This window comes from Rhipicephalus sanguineus, chromosome 2 (assembly GCF_013339695.2).
Source record: "Rhipicephalus sanguineus isolate Rsan-2018 chromosome 2, BIME_Rsan_1.4, whole genome shotgun sequence".
Classification (NCBI taxonomy): domain Eukaryota; kingdom Metazoa; phylum Arthropoda; class Arachnida; order Ixodida; family Ixodidae; genus Rhipicephalus; species Rhipicephalus sanguineus.
This window is the reverse complement of record NC_051177.1, coordinates 9,947,250-9,966,007: the sequence shown is the minus strand read 5'-3', so window position 1 is coordinate 9,966,007 and position 18,758 is coordinate 9,947,250. Positions and strand designations below refer to the sequence as shown.

Here is an 18,758-nt window from a genome sequence, read left to right as displayed (position 1 = left end):
AGATGAGACCCCAAAAGGTAAGCGGGTGTATTGAAACAACCCCATGTGCATCACAATCGTGACGTACTCTCTAGAGGCCTCATCCAGGACGATTTGCTGGTATGCGTCACGCAAGTCCAACTTTGTAAATTTCTCACCTCCAGCCAGCACAGTCCACAAGTCCTCAATCCTTGGAATAGGGTAGCGTTCAACCGCTGCGACTGGGTTAATGGCGACACCAAAGTCCCCACCATGGAGGAAGGAAATAACTGAGGAGAGGCCTTCGCTCACCCAGCTGCAATGCAAGAAGTGTGGCGGAAGTCACGTGCTTTTGCAATGGCTTCTGGGATAACTTGGTCACGCCGACGATGCCTTCAGAGAACATCTGTCTCACGCATGGATGGTCTCGCGTTGTCCGCGCCACCATCCATATGACCGCGTTGTTGACAGAGCCGGCTGGAGCAGCGAATTCGCATTTTTATGCAGTCGTTGCATTTTGTGGATGATGCAACGTGTTGGAGGCCTGCTGTAAGCGTTGGTCTTAACGCTTGCATGTTTAGTTGATTTTGCTTGCCGTCGAGAGCGGTTGTTTTCGAAGCCCGCGACAGCTTCTCCGAAAATGGTTGGCGCCGCAGCTTCGCCGTTCTCCTTCGGCACTGTGCTATATATTGCGTCCCTCAGCGCTAGAAGGTTAGAATGGTTAGAATTCCAAGACGAGAACGACAGCTCCGACGGCTCTTAATGCGAGAGTCGGCGGTGACCCGTTCCCGTCTACTAGGGTCACAATAAACGATTGGAAAGCAGTGGCCCGGTGTGCTCACCGAAGCTTCCAGCGTCAAGAATTAAAGACGCGCCTGACCCAATAGTGTTTGAAGGCGATTTGCGAAGCTGTTTGAATTGTTCGCATCCTGTTCACATTTGTGCTCGGGAAATTTATCTGCGGCCCTTCGATGTGGTCGCAGTCCACTGACCAGTGCTGCTGCAGCTTGGCTCGAGTGCCATTCACGACATTCGTGCGAACGTGTAATGACACACACGGTCAAAGGATAGAGCGGAGGCGCATCACCTTCCTGCATAACAAGATCAATTCAAATGTCACTGTTGCGTACCCCGAACTTACCGTTTCTGCAGAAAAAACCGAGCTCTCCGCGGCGATTATCCTGCCGAGTTGCACGTTGATTACTTGCATTCAGCTGATCAAACACGAAGTGCAAAGATGGAAATTTATTGGAGAAGTACAATATGGGATGTAATGAGGCTGCGAGTGGCACCCAGGCACGCTACAAGCGAGCATCGCAGCACGTTTGTTCTTGAGCGGCACAAAAGTTTCACTTTTCAGGCTCGTCTGCCAGTTGGCGGCGGCCCGGCACGACCGAGCTCGATGCTCGCCTGGCTCCTCGCCCACCGCAGCGCCAGTAGCGCATGCGCAAGCGAGCCGAAGCGTGACCAACCTTGCCAGGAGGAGCTCTCTACCCTCCCCCACATCCGGCTTCAAAAAATGTGACGTAACGGCCTCTCCTTAGTATTCCTTCCTCCATGGTCCCCACAGATTCTGATGCGCCCATCCCTTTTTGTCATGGGAACAATTGGAGCAGCCCACCTAGCTGTCTTCACCGGAACAATGATGGAATCTCTTATTATTCGATGAATTCCTTGCGTGACTCCACCTGCCAAGGCATACGGCAGTGGGCGTGGCTTGAAGAACCATGGTGGAGCATCTGAAGGTACATGTAGTGAAGCCGTCGCGCCCTTGAACGTACCCAAGCCTTCTTCAAACACTTCAGTGTAATCTTGCACTATGTGTTCCACATCAGCAAGTGCATTAATGTTCACTTCAACGTCGAAGACGCCGATGCCCAATTCTTGCATCCAGTTGCGTCCGAGCAGAGTGGGCGATCCGTTCCCGGCCAGAAATATCGGTAAGTGAGCCTCCTTGCCGTGAAACTTTACATGGACATCAGCTTTGCCTTGTACCTTCTTTAAATCCCCGGAATACCTTCACAGAAATACTTGAGACGGCTGCGCAGGAATTGAAGGTAGAAGCTGTAGCAAACGCAACTTGGCAATGACTGAGACGCTCGCCCCCGGGTCCACTTCCATGCAGAGCGGCTTGCCGCAAACTTCAACATTGACGGTAAAAGGTGGAGGCGCCTTGGTGTAGTCAACTTGCCACATGTCGAAAACTTCGGCGGGCGAAGTTGTAGCGGAGGCTTCATCCTGGACAGTATTTACGCGATGACGGTTGCTCGCCGACAATGAACTTTGGCCCGCAAACGAACGCGGCCTGGGAGAGCTGTCGCTCTGTGGTTGCTCGTCTTTTCGTTTCGTATTGCAAACCTTCGCTAAGTGGCCGCGTTTGTGGCGGTAATTGCAGACAGTCTTCACATACTGGCAAGTGGACGCCAGGTGTGCATCCCCGCAGCGATAACAGGACACGCCCATTGGCGCTGCCGAGACGCGGAGGGTGGAAAAGAAGGTGCTAGCGTGAGCTTGCGCTATCTCCCCTGCATCCTTCTTTGCTGCTTCCATTGCTAAGGCGGTCTGCACTGCGTCTTCGAAAGTCAGGTCCGCTGTTTCCAGCAATCTTGTTTGGATGTCTACGTTATTGATGCCACACACGACGCGGTCGCGGAGCATGTTTTCAAGCTCTTTGCCGAAGTTGCAGTGCTCGGAAAGGCTCTTCAGCGCTGCAACGAAGTTGCTGACGGACTCTCCTTCTGCGCGAATGCACGAGTTGAAGCGGAAATGCTGCACAACAGCAGAAGGCTTCAGGCAGTAGTGCTCTCCTAGCACCAACAGAATCTCGTCCAGCGTCTTGTCACTTGGCTGGTCAGGCTTGACCAAATTGCGAAGCAACGCATACGTCTTCTGCCCACAGCAGCTGATAAAGACGGCTGTTCGCTTGTCTTCAGCAATGTCATTCGCCGTGAAAAATGCCTTGAGCCTGTCCACGTAGCAGGGCCAGTCATCGCCTCCTCCCTCGAAAGGCTCAAGATTGCCGATATTTGGCATTTGGATGGATGGTGGAGCAGCAGGAACTCACGAGAGCATTCTTTTTACCTTCGTCACCAGTTGATACAAGTACAGATGGCCGGAAGATAGCCGGAGACTAGGTAGCAAAATAAGACATGGCGCTACGAGCGCCCAAAACGAACTATTTTCCCGCATCCCCATCTTTCAGTCCCCAGGCGTGACGCCACAACACACAAAGCAACAGCGCCGCACGAGGGCGCTGCGTATTAGCTATTAACATTGTGACAGTGATTTATAGTTTATATCTACCAAAGAACGGCAACAACAGACATTGGTAAAAACTGACACCTGCAGCATTGACCAGACGAATGCAAAGAATAAAAGCAGGAACCCAGCAGGAATCGAACCCATTCAACCACAGAGCCATGCAAGGTCCGGAAAATGCCTTGGAAAAAGACCCTATGCAAGCGTTATGTCGGTGCAACGTCAACTGTGGTTGTGGTGCTGGCTATCTAATGTTATGACAAAGCAATAAGTGCTACATATGTACTCCTATGATGCAGGCAGGGGCGTAGCCAAGGGCGGGGTTGAAATTTTCAATTTTGCTTGCGTATATAAACACACACACATACAAATGCACGCACAAACATACATAAAGTATGATTGAACCCCCCCCCAAAAAAAGAAATTTCTGGCTACGCCCCTGGATGCAGGCGTCATGTCAGGTTCACGTCTGTGGTTGCAGTGTTGGCTCCGCTTTTATAGCAGTCTAATAAACGTTACATTCGTATTCCTATGCTTCAGCAAGCTATATTCAAGCGTCACTCGATCCCGACGAATACACTAACGAAAGTTACGTATGATATTCACATCATCGTGCCATAAAGTGCACTTTGTTTCGATAATACTGACGTATTTGCTCTAACGTGCGTGCTGACGTTACGCCAGACCATAAGTTACCCTTTAAACGCCAGTGTTGTCGACGTGCCTGGTAAACCCACAATATGCACACAACTACTACACTTACAAAAACACGTCGATCCATCTCGTAACGCTTGACTCAAAGCAAAAAAAATGCGGCATATAACTACTCGCTGACTGCTTCACATGAAACCGATTCCCACAAGGAGTGGGATCTGCCGAATTCTTTGTTATTGTAATCGATGTGCACAACGCAGACCTCGCCGATTCCACTGCTTTTCTGTGCATGTTCGGTGTCCGGAGGCCGGCTAAGTGGGATGCGGCCGACGCTGAAGTTGCGCATCGCCATGTTCTTATATGTGCCCACGCCTCCGCACCTTCAATGAAGCTGCTTGCTGTGGACGACACAGTGGGCTCATCACTCTAGGTTTCAGAAAGTGCTACCACGCCAGCTTCGGTGAGCAGAGCATCTTTTTCGAGGTCGTGCATGTGCGCATGCACAGACTGTATGTTGAGTGGCAAGCCTGAGATGATTGTTGTGGTTGTGGCATCGAATAAAGGCGATAGCCCGGTCCAGGAAAATGTCTAGAGGTCTGTTTGCTAGCTGAGTCATGCCGTCGACAGACTGTCAATAGAGCTAGCGACATGCCGGAACCTGAGGTCACCTGTTGCCTTGGTGTGGTATAGGCCGTCAAGGCTGCACTTTCCAGGGTGCTGCAAAGACCAACTACAGTGGTTGGCGCTTATCGTATCCGTAGACTACCTGCGTGTATGTGGCCCTTTGTGACTTATACAGTAGAACCCCGCTGATACGTTTTTGAAGGGACCGTAGGAAATAAACGTAAGAGACGGGAAACGTAAGAGCCGAAAAACAGGAAAAACGGCAAAATATTTAGTGGTACAGAATTTTATTTCAATTCTTACGAGCAGCACGAAAATTGGCGCGCTCAGCCGCCATCTAGTCGATGGATAGAAACGCGGAGCTTAGGACGGCCTCATCCACAGAAATGTAATCAACGTATGTGATTTTTTTAACACCAACAGCTGTAGGCATGAAAGAACTAAGCACACGCAATCACGACCGGCGCGGCGAGTCCGACCGCGAACCGCACGCACGGCCATGCGAGCTCCAACCAGCTCGAACTCCTCCCTTTCTCCGACAAATAACGATGATGATGAGTCTACGCCAACGCGATGGCAGAAGTGAATGCCAATCTCGAAGGCCTTGCTTCCGCAAGCAATTACGTCATATACGCCATGTTTGTGCAATACAAATCTCAAAGGCTATGCTTTTGTCAATAGTAAATGCCAATCTCGAAGGCCTTGCTTTCGTGAACAGTTACGTCATAGACGCCATCTTTGCAATTTGAATCTCGAAGGCCATGCTTTTGTTTGCATCAATTGAAAGATTCTGTTGCTTGCGCCTCTCATGCGGCTAATATTACGGTCAAACGAGGCCAAGCTGCGTGAAAATGCACCATGGCCGCTCTCTTTGGTAGTCACTCGGTCGGCTCCGAGCGCACTTCGCGACGTATCATACGGGAACGGTCCGACAGTTACGACGTAACAGCGGGGTTCCCAATACATTGTATCCTATGGGAGCTATGCCGGGACCGGCGAAAAACGGCGTAACAGCCGGGAAAACGCAGCAGTGAGGAACGTAACAGCGGGGTTCTACTGTATATAGTTATGGCGTTTGCTTGCACATGGGGAAACTGTGTCCTCTTACACGAGATATTTTTCTGGCATTTGTCGTGGTTGTGGTGGTTTGCAGTCCCATGGGCACATATTTCAATTTATTGAGGGTGTGGGGTAGTGACGTGTTTCGTCCGGGTTGGGACCACAATGCCTACCGTGGACATTGGAAATTCAACCCACAGTCGCACGAGGTTGCCGTGTTCGTCACGCTCGATGTACCACAAGGTGCTTATGTTTAAATTAACAAGGCCGTCGCTTACGTCGATGTTGGCCGTGATCATGTATGGCTTGCCGATGCTCAGGTGAATTGAGGCCGGCAGGCCACCCATGTCACTTGTCCACCTTGGCCACCTTGGTCAGGACATCCCTGTGTACCTGCTTATTCTTATAGCCAGTCAAGTTATTGCATGTGGGATGGCATAACACGTTGTCTGAAGTGTCGAGGCAACGTGCGTTATAGCAGTCGACGTCCGCATTGCTGTAGTATAGCCGTATACCATCAGGGCACTTAGCGGCGGCATCTTCGCTTGTCACAAAGCGGCTGTCAATCAATCTGACGTCATACTCGGTCAGCATGAGGCCATCGCCTAGCCTCGTAAGAAATGAAGAGAACACTGAGTCATTCTGGCGGAACACATGAACGAGTGAATGGCAGTCGAACGTCTTCCATCCATGGGAGTTCTGCCTTCAGCTCCCTCACTTGCCTTACGTTTCAATGTGTATGTTTGCCGTTAATGTGTTGGTTGAGACTGTGAATCACCTGTGACACACACCCGCATAACGTGAACTGTGGTATGCGGGTATGTGCCACACGTGACTGATGGAAAGGGTTTCATGACGTATGCGACAGGCGTTTTGCGTTATTAATGCCATTTATTTATTTTATTTATTTATGAATACTGCAACCCTAACATAGGGTTTGGCAGGGTGGATATACATTTGCTAAATTTACAAATCGGCAAAAAAATAAATATAAAACAGGTAAGGTATGTGCACGCCTTCAGAAGAAAAATAAGAAACAAAGAAAAAAAACGGTGGTTTGCAATAAACAGGCATAGGGGCATATAATGAAATCAGTGCTACATTCAAGATGATCACGAGTGAAGAATTGTTACAATGATTGAAATAAACAGCAGGAGCACATGTAATAGAATTCAGACACTCACTGCTGGAGCTGTGCAGCAAAAAGGTTTAAGGATGACTGGGAAACAACTTTGTTACTAAGATTATTCCATTCGGTAATTGTCCTAGGGAAAAAAGAATACTTGAATGTGTTATTACGGGTGGAGAATGGGGCTATTGTAAAGGCATGCCTCTGCCTTGTGGCATATCCTGTGGAGAAATGAATTATATGTGATAAGTCTAACTTAAAATAACCTTTAACTAACTGAAAGAAAAATTTCAATCTCAATACTTTATTTCTTTGTGTAGGTGTTGGAAGGTTGGCTTTTGCTAATAAAGATGTTATTGAAGTACGGCCGAAACTATTATAAATAAATCTAACAGCTCTCTTTTGAATTTTTTCTATTTCGCTGATATTTTTTCTAGTGTGAGCCTACCAAATTATGGATGCGTAATCTAAAGTAGCCTGAACAATTGCCTTAAATGCAATAAGGCGAATGGCGGGAGTGGAGAGCTTGAGAGCTCGTCTAAGATAAAATAGTTTGTAATTGCACGAGCTTATTACAGTGTTAACATGTCTCATCCAGTTAAGGTCATTTGAAATTCAAAGACCAAGGTACTTGTAGTGTTGTACCTCCTGCAAAAACACATTATTGGCTGAATATGCAAAATGAAGAGGGTTATGTTTGTGAGAAATTTTCATGAAAACAGTCTTTTTAATATTAACTGACATCTGCCATTTATCGCACCAATGAATGACCTTTTTAAATGCATCGTTTAAATGAATTTGGTCTGCATGGTTTTCTACTTACGAGTATAGGACGCAGTCGTCCGCATATAACCTGACTTTTACAGGTATATTATGTTATATATCATTTATAAACAACAAAAAAAGGAGGGGCCCAAGCACGGAGCCTTGGGGGACACCCGAGTCAACCGGTACTGTACGAGAACAATGATCATTGAAAAAGACATACTGTTTTCGATTCGAAAGATAACCTGAAATCCAATTTAGAAGCCGAGTATTTTTAAGAATTAAATCCAATTTGAAGAGTAATTTATTGTGAGAGACCGTATTGAAAGCTTTAGCAAAATCCATAAAAATTGCCTCTACCTGTTTTCCGGAATTTATAGATAGTGCGAAATCATGAACTGTAGTTACCAGCTGAGTACAAGTAGAAAATCCTTTCCTGAATATGTGTTGTCAACCTGACAAAATATTGTGCTTATCTAGGAATTCTGAAATATGCTTATGTATTATATGCTCAAGTAGTTTACAGGAAGTTGAAATTGATGAGATCGGCCGATAGTTAGTAACAGAATGCGAATTTCCATTCTTATGTAGGGGCTTGACTTTAGCAGTTACCCAGTCATCCGGACCTTGACCGTCTTTCAGAGATTTAGAAAAGAGAATTGTTAGGTACAGTAATCCCTCGTTAACTCGAAGCCATCAAATTCGGGGAAAATTTTGAGATAAGTGGTATTTCGAGTTAAGCAAAACGCCGAAAATGTTTGCCCAGGTCACTGTAAAACAAAAGCCAGCGCTGCCAGGAAAAGCTCCACTGCACGAGACAGCTACCGTAGTAAAGGCACAAGAATTCGGAGGGAAAAAAATTTATTACCGAGGACCAAAAAACTGCATGATGCTCGCCTGTTTCGTGTCCGCGTTCGAGAAAGGCGTTCTCCAGTTGCTCAACACATCGCATGAGCCGTTGGTCGCCACCGCTGCATTCGACCTTGTTGCGGAGCAAGCGCAGCACGTTACGTGTTTCTGTCGTCGTAGGCACTTCTCGAGGCTCTTCCTCGTCTGCATGGTCATCTGCATCGTTCACGGCCATCTCAACGATATCGGCGTCTGACGGCATTCCGGTAACAAGGAGGTCCGCCTCGTAGAGCACATACTCCTCAAAGGCGATCTCGCCGTCTTCAGTATCGCTCACGCAGCCAGTTGCCTTGCACACTTCATTGCACAGCTCATCACAGCCGCTGAATTCTGCGCCAATGTCTTCTTCGATCGATTCTGGGGCGTGAGAAAGCCCTGCATGTGCGAAGCAGTTAGCAGTCAGTGCTGCTTCGGCGTCCGGGAATTCGGACGAAGCCTTCCAAAACCTTTTGTTTGTTCTTAAGCACTGTCGAGAGGGTTGACAAAGGGATGCCGAATTCTTTGGCAATGCACGACTTGCTTCGACCTGCCTTTTCGACTTCCTTGATTAGCGCGACTTTTCTCTCCAACGTCAGATATTTTCACTGCTTTGGGCGGGACATTTTGGTCGATATTCGGAAGTGTCCGTTGCACAGACCACTCACTACTCAGCAAAACTGAACTCAAGATGCGTTGTGCGCAGATCGCGGGGAAACAAAGAATACCAGCTCGCACATGCAAGGGCTAGGTTGCATACTGACGCTGACGGGCACACGCTGCATACGCCATAGAGTTTCCTAAAATTAACTAGAGGGGACTCTGGCGCTGCGATCGTTCAGCCACCATGGGAATGATGGGTAGTACACAGATTCGCCTAATCTTCGTACTTACGGCTTTGAACGCACTTGTGGCTTTGTTTATTGCTGTGTTTTGGTTTTCTTTCGGACAAAAGAATGGATCGTTGTGAACTTTGTGATCAGATTTGAATTGGTGAGCCTAAAAAAGTTAAAGCTGTGAAGTGGAACTGCCGACTATTGCTGAACTTCGTTTTGCGACAAAGCGGACGCAGGCGACGCGGAGCCAAACGGAGCCGAAAGAACGAAGTTTAGACAAATCTGTGTACTACCCATCATTCCCATGCTGGCTGAAGCGCCATGCGTTGTAGCTCCCATAGACACTAGCGCCAGAGTTCCCTCTAGTAAGTATTGTAGGAAACTCTATGGCACACGCCGCCCACCGTGCATAAGTCGGGCGCGGGTGCGCACACGTGATCACTCCCACAGTTGCTTGACAAGGCTGATAGGAAACGGTTGCGTCCGCGGGAATTTCAAATTCGCCCTTCACGACCGCATTCGGCACGTATAGTAAGAGCTCAGCGTTTGCACGGAGCCCTCGTTTCCTGTTGGGAGTGGACTTTGCCTTCTGCCCTCCCGGTCAAGATTTTGAGATATCCGCTGTTCCCTCCGGAAAACGTTTTGAGATAAGAGGGGGCAAATAGATAGCAGCTACGGGAGGTTAATGCACGGCGAAAAAAAGTTTCGACTTGACTGAGGTTTCGAGATATGCGAGTTTGAGTTAACGAGAGTTTACTCTACTTTGAAACCCATTGTGCATGGCGTTTTAAGAACTCATTCGGTACTCCATCAGGACCTGAAGATTTTTTAAAATCAAGTTTCAAAAGCAAATTAAAAACTCCCTCTTCACTTATGACAATATCCGATAGGGGTGGGCTTGCTACATCAAATGTTTCCAGGACTCCGTTATCCCTCGTAAAAACAGATTTAAAATGATCATTGAAAGCATTAGAAATGACATAGGAATCACTAGTTTCTACACCATCAATTTCAAAAACATCAGTAGTCACAGTATTAGGCGAAATTAAACTCCAGAACCTCTCAGGAGACGAAGACATGAGACTCGGAAGTTGTTGGCCATAATAGCGTTCCTTGTCAGACAATAAGTTTGCTTTCACTTGAGAAGCAAGTTGAGAAATTCATTGCTAGAGTATACCTACGTTTTTAGAGTACCATCTCTGATTTTTTAAACGTTTGAGTCATCTTCGCAACTGCAACGTTTTCCGAGAAATCCAGGGGTTCTTTCCCTTCGCTTTTTTTTCCATGCGTGGAACAAATATTTCAATACACTTATTTATAAGGTCCTTGAAACGCTTCCACAAATAATAAATATCAGCAGTGCAACTCGAAAAAGAATCCAATTCAAATGATAGTGTTCAAACAAACAATAGTAAGTCCAATACTGAAGTGTCATCTGCACGTGAAAAGTTTGGGAACGAGACCCTCTTGCAATTTCTCTTTAAAACAACATCAGAAAGCGTAAGTATCACAGCCTGATGATCAGATATTCCAGGGAGAACAGAGCAGCTAGCTTGAGCAGAGAGTGAGCCACTAATGAAAAAGAGATCTAGAATTGGACAAGAGTTTGCCTGTATTCGAGTGAATTCATCAACGATTTGCATAAAGTCAAAAGAAAACGCTATATCGATCATTCTTTCACCAATTTTATAGTTAGGTTGTTGATGACCAGTGAATTGTGTTCGTCATACACTGATCCCCTGCTATGTGCAATTTTGGTATATTATAAGTTATGGAGACGACCAGGAGAGCATCCAGACGTAGGCGGCTAGCTAGCTAGCTAGCCGCCTACGTCTGGACGCTCTCCTGGTCGTCTCCATAACTTATAATATACCAAAATTGCACATAGCAGGGGATCAGTGTATGACGAACACGATTAAGAAAAGAAAGAAAGAAAGAAAGAAAGAAAGAAAGAAAGAAAGAAAGAAAGAAAGAAAGAAAGAAAGAAAGAAAGAAAGAAAGACGGACGGACGGACAGACAGACAGAAATGGCTAAAGTGCCTGAGGTTTCCAAAAAATTTAAGATTTGTTTGAATTAACCGAAAGTTTGAATTATCAGAGTTTGAATAATTGAGAGTCTACTGTATTTTGAGCAAATGATAGGGCCGATATACAGGAAAACTGACATGTGTGTGAATTAGGAAATGCATGAAAATTGCCAAATCTCTACATTTTCGACTTGTTTAGAAGAGTTATATGAAGAAATAAGTTTCCCAACTTCTCTCAGAGAACCAAAAGTGGAAGACACTTCATATTTGGAGAAAATTGGGCCACTTAATGCCTGACCAGAAGTATTGTACGTCAATTAGTATATGTTCACAAATAATTACTGCATGCTCGTTTTCTCCCATTCTCAAGCACTGTGCAATCATACTTGCTGGAAGTATGAGCCGAGTGCCAGCAAACCTTTGTTACTTTTTCATTCCGCACAGTCAGTGAACTGAGACATAACAACTGTGTGTTTCGAGAATGACCTGTCAAACTAATGCCCACATATAGTGATGCAAGCTATGTCACAACATTCAGAATGGTTAACAAGAGCAAGTTATCCTGAACATGTGCAAATGTCCATAGCTGAACGGCTCCTTAAAAAACGAAGGTTTCCGCCACAACCACACCCCATTTCCAGTAATAAGAAAGTAGCTATCCCATATATTCACACAGTATCCGATAATCTAAAGGGGATAGCACAAAGATCATGAGCCTCTGTCATTGTCTCAGCACCCCAAGAACTACTTTCTCTGTGCAGCCAACTCAAACCAATGGGGATGCTCAGGACCAGTGCTTTAGATATTGAGAGCGTGATGTTTATGAGATGGATTAAGACATGTGAGATGGTATAGCACACATGATCACAGATTGCAGCCACTTTACAGTTTAGCTACAGGAATATGAACCTTTTGTTATCTCACTATGCGTCTTGAGCAGGAAGCTCTTTGGTTTTGCCACAACTTAGCACAGCTAGTCATAAATGTGGCACTCTCGCACAGTTGACACAATAGGACACTCTGCATCTTGGAGCAGGAAGCTCTTTGGTTTTGCCACAACTTAGCACAGCTAGTCATAAATGTGGCACTCTCGCACAGTTGACACAATAGGACACTCTGCATCTTGGAGCAGGAAGCTCTTTGGTTTTGCCACAACTTAGCACAGCTAGTCATAAATGTGGCACTCTCGCACAGTTGACACAATAGGACACTCTGCGTCTTGAGCAGGAAGCTCTTTGGTTTTGCCACAACTTAGCACAGCTAGTCATAAATGTGGCACTCTCGCACAGTTGACACAATAGGACACTCTGCGTCTTGGAGCAGGAAGCTCTTTGGTTTTGCCACAACTTAGCACAGCTAGTCATAAATGTGGCACTCTCGCACAGTTGACACAATAGGACACTCTGCGTCTTGAGCAGGAAGCTCTTTGGTTTTGCCACAACTTAGCACAGCTAGTCATAAATGTGGCACTCTCGCACAGTTGACACAATAGGACACTCTGCGTCTTGGAGCAGGAAGCTCTTTGGTTTTGCCACAACTTAGCACAGCTAGTCATAAATGTGGCACTCTCGCACAGTTGACACAATAGGACACTCTGCGTCTTGAGCAGGAAGCTCTTTGGTTTTGCCACAACTTAGCACAGCTAGTCATAAATGTGGCACTCTCGCACAGTTGACACAATAGGACACTCTGCGTCTTGGAGCAGGAAGCTCTTTGGTTTTGCCACAACTTAGCACAGCTAGTCATAAATGTGGCACTCTCGCACAGTTGACACAATAGGACACTCTGCGTCTTGAGCAGGAAGCTCTTTGGTTTTGCCACAACTTAGCACAGCTAGTCATAAATGTGGCACTCTCGCACAGTTGACACAATAGGACACTCTGCGTCTTGGAGCAGGAAGCTCTTTGGTTTTGCCACAACTTAGCACAGCTAGTCATAAATGTGGCACTCTCGCACAGTTGACACAATAGGACACTCTGCATCTTGGAGCAGGAAGCTCTTTGGTTTTGCCACAACTTAGCACAGCTAGTCATAAATGTGGCACTCTCGCACAGTTGACACAATAGGACACTCTGCATCTTGGAGCAGGAAGCTCTTTGGTTTTGCCACAACTTAGCACAGCTAGTCATAAATGTGGCACTCTCGCACAGTTGACACAATAGGCCACTCTGCGTCTTGGAGCAGGAAGCTCTTTGGTTTTGCCACAACTTAGCACAGCTAGTCATAAATGTGGCACTCTCGCACAGTTGACACAATAGGACACTCTGCGTCTTGGAGCAGGAAGCTCTTTGGTTTTGCCACAACTTAGCACAGCTAGTCATAAATGTGGCACTCTCGCACAGTTGACACAATAGGACACTCTGCGTCTTGAGCAGGAAGCTCTTTGGTTTTGCCACAACTTAGCACAGCTAGTCATAAATGTGGCACTCTCGCACAGTTGACACAATAGGACACTCTGCGTCTTGGAGCAGGAAGCTCTTTGGTTTTGCCACAACTTAGCACAGCTAGTCATAAATGTGGCACTCTCGCACAGTTGACACAATAGGACACTCTGCATCTTGGAGCAGGAAGCTCTTTGGTTTTGCCACAACTTAGCACAGCTAGTCATAAATGTGGCACTCTCGCACAGTTGACACAATAGGACACTCTGCATCTTGGAGCAGGAAGCTCTTTGGTTTTGCCACAACTTAGCACAGCTAGTCATAAATGTGGCACTCTCGCACAGTTGACACAATAGGACACTCTGCATCTTGGAGCAGGAAGCTCTTTGGTTTTGCCACAACTTAGCACAGCTAGTCATAAATGTGGCACTCTCGCACAGTTGACACAATAGGACACTCTGCATCTTGGAGCAGGAAGCTCTTTGGTTTTGCCACAACTTAGCACAGCTAGTCATAAATGTGGCACTCTCGCACAGTTGACACAATAGGACACTCTGCATCTTGGAGCAGGAAGCTCTTTGGTTTTGCCACAACTTAGCACAGCTAGTCATAAATGTGGCACTCTCGCACAGTTGACACAATAGGACACTCTGCATCTTGGAGCAGGAAGCTCTTTGGTTTTGCCACAACTTAGCACAGCTAGTCATAAATGTGGCACTCTCGCACAGTTGACACAATAGGACACTCTGCGTCTTGAGCAGGAAGCTCTTTGGTTTTGCCACAACTTAGCACAGCTAGTCATAAATGTGGCACTCTCGCACAGTTGACACAATAGGACACTCTGCATCTTGGAGCAGGAAGCTCTTTGGTTTTGCCACAACTTAGCACAGCTAGTCATAAATGTGGCACTCTCGCACAGTTGACACAATAGGACACTCTGCGTCTTGGAGCAGGAAGCTCTTTGGTTTTGCCACAACTTAGCACAGCTAGTCATAAATGTGGCACTCTCGCACAGTTGACACAATAGGACACTCTGCATCTTGGAGCAGGAAGCTCTTTGGTTTTGCCACAACTTAGCACAGCTAGTCATAACTGTGGCACTCTCGCACAGTTGACACAATAGGACACTCTGCGTCTTGGAGCAGGAAGCTCTTTGGTTTTGCCACAACTTAGCACAGCTAGTCATAAATGTGGCACTCTCGCACAGTTGACACAATAGGACACTCTGCGTCTTGGAGCAGGAAGCTCTTTGGTTTTGCCACAACTTAGCACAGCTAGTCATAATGTGGCACTCTCGCACAGTTGACACAATAGGACACTCTGCGTCTTGAGCAGGAAGCTCTTTGGTTTTGCCACAACTTAGCACAGCTAGTCATAAATGTGGCACTCTCGCACAGTTGATACAATAGGACACTCTGCGTCTTGGAGCAGGAAGCTCTTTGGTTTTGCCACAACTTAGCACAGCTAGTCATAAATGTGGCACTCTCGCACAGTTGACACAATAGGACACTCTGCGTCTTGGAGCAGGAAGCTCTTTGGTTTTGCCACAACTTAGCACAGCTAGTCATAAATGTGGCACTCTCGCACAGTTGACACAATAGGACACTCTGCGTCTTGGAGCAGGAAGCTCTTTGGTTTTGCCACAACTTAGCACAGCTAGTCATAAATGTGGCACTCTCGCACAGTTGACACAATAGGACACTCTGCGTCTTGAGCAGGAAGCTCTTTGGTTTTGCCACAACTTAGCACAGCTAGTCATAAATGTGGCACTCTCGCACAGTTGACACAATAGGACACTCTGCATCTTGGAGCAGGAAGCTCTTTGGTTTTGCCACAACTTAGCACAGCTAGTCATAAATGTGGCACTCTCGCACAGTTGACACAATAGGACACTCTGCGTCTTGGAGCAGGAAGCTCTTTGGTTTTGCCACAACTTAGCACAGCTAGTCATAAATGTGGCACTCTCGCACAGTTGACACAATAGGACACTCTGCGTCTTGGAGCAGGAAGCTCTTTGGTTTTGCCACAACTTAGCACAGCTAGTCATAAATGTGGCACTCTCGCACAGTTGACACAATAGGACACTCTGCATCTTGGAGCAGGAAGCTCTTTGGTTTTGCCACAACTTAGCACAGCTAGTCATAACTGTGGCACTCTCGCACAGTTGACACAATAGGACACTCTGCGTCTTGGAGCAGGAAGCTCTTTGGTTTTGCCACAACTTAGCACAGCTAGTCATAAATGTGGCACTCTCGCACAGTTGACACAATAGGACACTCTGCGTCTTGGAGCAGGAAGCTCTTTGGTTTTGCCACAACTTAGCACAGCTAGTCATAAATGTGGCACTCTCGCACAGTTGACACAATAGGACACTCTGCGTCTTGAGCAGGAAGCTCTTTGGTTTTGCCACAACTTAGCACAGCTAGTCATAAATGTGGCACTCTCGCACAGTTGACAAAATAGGACACTCTGCGTCTTGAGCAGGAAGCTCTTTGGTTTTGCCACAACTTAGCACAGCTAGTCATAAATGTGGCACTCTCGCACAGTTGATACAATAGGACACTTTGCGTCTTGGAGCAGGAAGCTCTTTGGTTTTGCCACAACTTAGCACAGCTAGTCATAAATGTGGCACTCTCGCACAGTTGACACAACAGGCCACTCTGCGTCTTGGAGCAGGAAGCTCTTTGGTTTTGCCACAACTTAGCACAGCTAGTCATAAATGTGGCACTCTCGCACAGTTGATACAATAGGACACTTTGCGTCTTGGAGCAGGAAGCTCTTTGGTTTTGCCACAACTTAGCACAGCTAGTCATAAATGTGGCACTCTCGCACAGTTGACACAACAGGCCACTCTGCGTCTTGGAGCAGGAAGCTCTTTGGTTTTGCCACAACTTAGCACAGCTAGTCATAAATGTGGCACTCTCGCACAGTTGACACAATAGGACACTCTGCGTCTTGGAGCAGGAAGCTCTTTGGTTTTGCCACAACTTAGCACAGCTAGTCATAAATGTGGCACTCTCGCACAGTTGACACAACAGGCCACTCTGCGTCTTGGAGCAGGAAGCTCTTTGGTTTTGCCACAACTTAGCACAGCTAGTCATAAATGTGGCACTCTCGCACAGTTGACACAATAGGACACTCTGCGTCTTGGAGCAGGAAGCTCTTTGGTTTTGCCACAACTTAGCACAGCTAGTCACAAATGTGGCACTTTCGCACAGATGACCCAATAGGCCACTCAGCGTATTGGAGCAGGAAGCTCTTTGGTTTTGCCACAACTTAGCACAGCTAGTCATAAATGTGGCACTCTCGCACAGTTGACACAATAGGACACTCTGCGTCTTGAGCAGGAAGCTCTTTGGTTTTGCCACAACTTAGCACAGCTAGTCATAAATGTGGCACTCTCGCACAGTTGACAAAATAGGACACTCTGCGTCTTGAGCAGGAAGCTCTTTGGTTTTGCCACAACTTAGCACAGCTAGTCATAAATGTGGCACTCTCGCACAGTTGATACAATAGGACACTTTGCGTCTTGGAGCAGGAAGCTCTTTGGTTTTGCCACAACTTAGCACAGCTAGTCATAAATGTGGCACTCTCGCACAGTTGACACAACAGGCCACTCTGCGTCTTGGAGCAGGAAGCTCTTTGGTTTTGCCACAACTTAGCACAGCTAGTCATAAATGTGGCACTCTCGCACAGTTGACACAATAGGACACTCTGCGTCTTGGAGCAGGAAGCTCTTTGGTTTTGCCACAACTTAGCACAGCTAGTCATAAATGTGGCACTCTCGCACAGTTGATACAATAGGACACTCTGCGTCTTGGAGCAGGAAGCTCTTTGGTTTTGCCACAACTTAGCACAGCTAGTCATAAATGTGGCACTCTCGCACAGTTGACACAATAGGACACTCTGCGTCTTGAAGCAGGAAGCTCTTTGGTTTTGCCACAACTTAGCACAGCTAGTCATAAATGTGGCACTCTCGCACAGTTGACACAATAGGACACTCTGCGTCTTGGAGCAGGAAGCTCTTTGGTTTTGCCACAACTTAGCACAGCTAGTCATAAATGTGGCACTCTCGCACAGTTGACACAATAGGCCACTCTGCGTCTTGAGCAGGAAGCTCTTTGGTTTTGCCACAACTTAGCACAGCTAGTCATAAATGTGGCACTTTCGCACAGATGACACAATAGGCCACTCTGCGTCTTGGAGCAGGAAGCTCTTTGGTTTTGCCACAACTTAGCACAGCTAGTGTTAAATGTGGCACTTTCGCACAGATGACCCAATAGGCCACTCTGCGTCTTGGAGCAGGAAGCTCTTTGGTTTTGCCACAACTTAGCACAGCTAGTCACAAATGTGGCACTTTCGCACAGATGACCCAATAGGCCACTCAGCGTATTGGAGCAGGAAGCTCTTTGGTTTTGCCACAACTTAGCACAGCTAGTGTTAAATGTGGCACTTTCGCACAGATGACCCAATAGGCCACTCTGCGTCTTGGAGCAGGAAGCTCTTTGGTTTTGCCACAACTTAGCACAGCTAGTCACAAATGTGGCACTTTCACACAGATGACACAATAGGCCACTCTGCGTCTTGGAGCAGGAAGCTCTTTGGTTTTGCCACAACTTAGCACAGCTAGTGTTAAATGTGGCACTTTCGCACTGATGACACAATAGGCCACTCTGCGTCTTGGAGCAGGAAGCTCTTTGGTTTTGCCACAACTTAGCACAGCTAGTGTTAAATGTGGCACTTTCGCACAGATGACCCAATAGGCCACTCTGCGTCTTGAGCAGGAAGATCTTTGGTTTTGCCACAACTTAGCACAGCTAGTCATAAATGTGGCACTCTCGCACAGTTGACACAATAGGCCACTCTGCGTCTTGGAGCACGAAGCTCCTTGGTTTTGCCACAACTTAGCACAGCTAGGAGAATTTTTTTCGAGGGGCTCATTTCATTGTTAGCCCCAACCAAATGAATCCAACGAACAATTAGGCCAAGGCACAGCTAATCACAAATGTGGCAGTCTCGTACAATTGGCACAATAGGCCACTCTCCATTTTGGGAACAGGAAGCTCTTTAGTTTTGCCACAAGTCAGCACAGCTGGGGGAATTTTTTTTGAGAGGCTCATTTCATTCTTAGTCGCAATGAAATGAATCCAACGGACAATAAGGCCAAGGTACAAGTAGTCAC

The 18,758-nt window shown here is 46.8% G+C and overlaps 1 protein-coding gene across 1 annotated transcript in view; it reads right to left on the bottom strand.

Moving 5' to 3' along the window:
* LOC119382397 (protein dachsous) overlaps positions 1-18,758 on the bottom strand; it is a 466,009-nt gene that overhangs the window by 374,584 nt on the left and 72,667 nt on the right. The window lies entirely within an intron of this gene.